Raw genomic sequence first — 5,000 nt, 5'->3', positions numbered from 1 at the left:
CGACACAAAAAAGATGGCTGACAGATGCCAATGTATCATGATCAAGATCAAGATGGCCGACAGATGCCAATGTATCATGATCAAGATCAAGATGGCCGACAGATGTATCAGTGTCCACATTTGAGTGGGATTTCCAAAATGTCCATTTAAAATGTCCACTTACGCTGCGCTGGAGACCCACGAACTGAGCATCCTAAAAACCTTCTCTTCATATGGTTGTCCATCAGCCGTCGACACCACCTCCGAGAGAGTTGCCCTCTGTCACGTTCTGACCCTAGTTATTGTGTTATTTGTTTGTTTTAGTTGGGCAGGACGTGAGTGTTGGCATTCTATGTTTTGTGTGTCTAGGTTGTTTTTCAAGGGGAGGGGGAGGAGAGGCTAGTGAACTGAACCCTCCTTCCTGCCAGAGAAAAGGATCAACCTGATTGGATTACCCTGACCCCTCCTCCTCCATTGTAGCTCCGTGACAACCGCATGTTTTTTTACACCAAGTTTACCCACAATCCTATGTGAACGTGACACCAACCCAGTACAAGCATGGTCTCTGGGGTAAAATTAAATAGCAGGCCTTACAAGATGGGTTTTTGTGTGTGTGTGTGTGTGTGTGTGTGTGTGTGTGTGTGTGTGTGTGTGTGTGTGTGTGTGTGTGTGTGTGTGTGTGTGTGTGTGTGTGTGTGTGTGTGTGTGTGTGTGTGTGTGTGTGTGTGTGTGTGTGTGTGTGTGTGTGTGTGTGTGTGTGTCTGTGTGTGTGTGTGTATACACAGTGTGGGTTTGTGTGTGTGTGTATACACAGTGTGGGTTTTTGTGTGTGTGTATACACAGTGTGGGTTGTGTGTGTGTGTGTGTGTGTGTGTGTGTGTGTGTGTGTGTGTGTGTGTGTGTGTGTGTGTGTGTCTGTGTGTGTGTGTGTATACACAGTGTGGGTTTGTGTGTGTGTGTATACACAGTGTGGGTTTTGTGTGTGTGTGTGTGTGTGTGTGTGTGTGTGTATACACAGTGTGGGTTTTTGTGTTTTTGTGTGTGTGTGTGTGTGTATACACAGTGTGTGTGTGTGTGTGTGTGTGTGTGTGTGTGTGTATACACAGTGTGGGTTTTTGTGTGTGGGTTTTTTTTTGTGTGTGTGTGTGTGTGTGTTTATACAGTGGCTGTGTGTTTGTCACGTCCCCATTCGTTTGCCTCCTCATGGCGCTCTGTTTCCAGGTGTGAATAATTTAGTGACAGCCTGGCCGTGTGGAGCTACATGACAGCACAGCCTTAAGGGGAGAACAGTTACCTCTCCGGTCCGGGACTCGGACGGACTAGTGAGGGACAGTTTAGGGACATAGGGGAACGACAGGGTCACGAAGACGCCGTCACAATTGAGGGGCGCAGGAATTCTGTGGCGCTGGTAGGGGGCGAGGGCGGGGTCTGGTACGAGCTGCCTCCCGAACTACGCCCTCCTCCCTCAGACTTTTTACCTCAGAAGGACGAAGCCATGTACCCCAACCAGATCTACCAACTCTACCCAGAGAGACATGGACAACCACTTCCACACACCCTGGTGAGGAAGAACTCAGTACCCGAGCTGAGTAGCCTCTATCTCAGGCAAATAATGGCAGCCAGGGCCTCTTCTGTGGTTCCTCCACCTCCATCCCAACAGAATTACTACCAGAAGGAACCCCCACCGGACAACACAGCCCCGACTATGACTACTACCAGGAGCTTATCTCCTCGTTGTCTTGAAGACGGCTCCTCCTTATATAGGGCCAGCCAGCAGCAGCATCACCTGCTTAACGGATCAGCGTCGCATTATGGGATGTCCGGGCTCACCGGTGGACGAGGGGGGTTTAGAGCTGGTGTTTCTACTGCGTCTGCCTGGGATCAAGGACACGCCAGGTTCGCCCCTCCCCTCCCAGCTCCTACGCCTGCCCCAGGCCCTCCCCCTCCTCCTCCTCCCTCTCCCGCTCACAACGAGCTCAGCCGGTCGTACCGGGAAGCCAAGATGATCCCAGACTTCCAGCATAGCACTGGTGTCTGCAGGGCTCCATCTCCTGCCTGCTACGGGGTCCAACCCCCGCTTCCTGTTTACGCTGCGGCCCAGCCTCAGCCTCTCCCCTCTCTCTCCGCTTATCACCCTCCCCTCTACAGTGCCATCTACAGCCTCCCGTTGGACCCCCGGGTTGGTGTTGGACAGACTGCCGCCGCCACCAGTCTCATGGTGGACCCTGCTACCCGACACATGGACGGTTCCCTCCAGCGCTACGGTGCTGTGGCATCCCAGAGGCTTCCCTACGACCCGGGATATGACCCCGGCTCTGCCATGGTCCAACAACAACACCACCCTAGCGCGGCGATGAATATGGATCCCAAGAGGATGGTGGACCCAGGGTTCCTGGCGTTCCTCAGAGCCGAGGGTCTGGCGGACAGCACCATCAGCTTACTACTCCAGCAGGGCTTTGACTCCACCTCTATGCTGGGGGTCATGGAGGATCATGACGTCCGTTCTATAGCCACTAATCTGGGCCAGGCCCGAGCGCTGTCCAGCGTGGTGCTCCACTGTAAGCAGCAGCCTGGCGAGTCGGCCTTAGCCGCTCAGCAGCGCATTAGAGGCCGTGCCAACAGCTTCGGACACACCAACAACCTCTACATGCAAGGAATGCAGAACATGACCCAGGGGATGAGCAGCATGGCCATGGACCCCCACACGATGCACCAGCAGCCCCCCACCTCCGTCCAGACCTTCAGCCCCAGGATGGGAGAGTTCCTGGGCAGGAGACCCAACAGCGCCCCATCTCAACACCTCCTGGAGACCACCACGTATGGAGCACCCCGAGGGACCTTCCCTGTCAGCTCCGGGGATACGGTAACGCCGTCGCCCAGGCAAGACCGCTATCCATGTACAACGCCCACACCGGCATAGCCATGTCCGCCCTGCAGCACCAGCAGCCTACTGCCCCCAACACCCCGGAGGAACGGCCCCCAAAACCTTCTCTGGTTCTTACTCCCCCATGGAGCTCATGAAGAGAGCCCCCAACATGCCCCCCATGTCACCTGGGGTGGTTCAGAGCCCCCTGCACAGCCCCCAGCTGCTGAGGAAGGGGGTGTCTGATGCAGGGGAGAGCGGTGTGGTCGTCGGAGCATCGTCCACCTCCCACCAGATACAGACCCTTAACAACAACAGGACGGCAGGACGGAGAACGGGGCCACCTGTCATTGTTTCTACCATGACTGCCTCGTCTGATACAAGTAACCACGCTCCTCCTCGCTATCCCTCCTCTCCAACTCCTCTCCTCTCCTCCCCAACTCCTCCCCTCCCAGCTCCTCTCCTCCCCAACTCCTCTCCTCTCCTCCCCAACTCCTCCCCTCCCAGCTCCTCTCCTCCCCAACTCCTCTCCTCTCCTCCCCTCCCAGCTCCTCTCCTCTCCTCCCCAACTCCTCTCCTCCCCTCCCAGCTCCTCTCCTCCCCAACTCCTCTCCTCTCCTCCCCAACTCCTCCCCTCCCAGCTCCTCTCCTCCCCAACTCCTCTCCTCTCCTCCCCAACTCCTCCCCTCCCAGCTCCTCTCCTCCCCAACTCCTCTCCTCCCCTCCCAGCTCCTCTCCTCTCCTCCCCTCCCAGCTCCTCTCCTCTCCTCCCCCTCCCAGCTCCTCTCCTCTCCTCTCCTCTCCTCTCCTCTCCCTCTCCTCTCCTCTCCTCTCCTCTCCTCTCCTCTCCTCCTCCTCCTAGCTCCTCTCCTCTCCTCCCAGCTCCTCTCCTCTCCTCTCCTCCCAGCTCCTCTCCTCTCCTTTCCTCCCAGCTCCTCTCCTCTCCTCCCCTCCCAGCTCCTCTCCTCTCCTCTCCTCCCAGCTCCTCTCCTCTCATCCCAGCTCCTCTCCTCTCCTTTCCTCCCAGCTCCTCTCCTCTCCTCCCAGCTCCTCTCCTCTCCTTTCCTCCCCTCCCTGACATGATAATCAGCTTTACCTAACAGGTCTGTTTTTAAATGGTGACACTATTTATACAACCAGCAGCAACGGCTGTAGATCCATGTCCTTATAGAGCTCCTGTCTGTGATCCCTGTTCAGGTACAACCAGCAGCAACGGTTGTAGATCCATGTCCTTATAGAGCTCCTGTCTGTCTGTGATCCCTGTTCAGATACAACCAGCAGCAACGGCTGTAGATCCATGTCCTTATAGAGCTCCTGTCTGTCTGTGATCCCTGTTCAGATACAACCAGCAGCAACGGCTGTAGATCCATGTCCTTATAGAGCTCCTGTCTGTCTGTGATCCCTGTTCAGATACAACCAGCAGCAACGGCTGTAGATCCATGTCCTTATAGAGCTCCTGTCTGTCTGTGATCCCTGTTCAGATACAACCAGCAGCAACGGCTGTAGATCCATGTCCTTATAGAGCTCCTGTCTGAGATCCCTGTTCAGATACAACCAGCAGCCCTACAGTGAGGGAAAAATTTATTTGATCCCCTGCTGATTTTGTACGTTTGCCCACTGACAAAGAAATGATCCGTCTATAATTTTAATGGATGTTTTATTTGAACAGTGAGAGACAGAATAACAACAACAAAAATCCAGAAAAACGCAAAAATGTTAAACATTGATTTGCATTTTAATGAGGGAAATAAGTATTTGACCACTTCTCAATCAGAAAGATTTCTGGCTCCCAGGTGTCTTTTATACAGGTAACGAGCTGAGATTAGGAGCACACCCTTAAAGGTAGTGCTCCTAATCTCAGCTCGTTACCTGTATAAAAGACACCTGTCCACAGAAGAAATCAATCAATCCGATTCCAAACTCTCCACCATGACCAAGACCAAAGAGCTCTCCAAGGATGTCAGGGACATGATTGTAGACCTACACAAGGCTGGAAAGGGCTGCAAGACCATCGCCAAGCAGCTGCCTGAGAAGTTGACAACAGTTGGTGCGATTATTTCGCAAATGGAAGAAACACAAAATAACTGTTAATCTCCTCGGCCTGGGGCTCCATGCAAGATCTCACCTCGTGGAGTTGTAACCACGGACATGAGAACGG

At 54.1% G+C, this 5,000-nt stretch overlaps 1 pseudogene; it reads left to right on the top strand.

Moving 5' to 3' along the window:
- The first annotated feature begins 1,111 nt into the window (after positions 1–1,111).
- On the top strand, positions 1,112–3,284 carry LOC121844369 (annotated as a pseudogene).
- Positions 3,285–5,000: the final 1,716 nt, after the last annotated feature.

Source organism: Oncorhynchus tshawytscha, unplaced genomic scaffold (genome assembly GCF_018296145.1).
Source record: "Oncorhynchus tshawytscha isolate Ot180627B unplaced genomic scaffold, Otsh_v2.0 Un_contig_1754_pilon_pilon, whole genome shotgun sequence".
Classification (NCBI taxonomy): Eukaryota; Metazoa; Chordata; class Actinopteri; order Salmoniformes; family Salmonidae; genus Oncorhynchus; species Oncorhynchus tshawytscha.
This window is presented reverse-complemented; position numbering and strand designations above follow the sequence as displayed.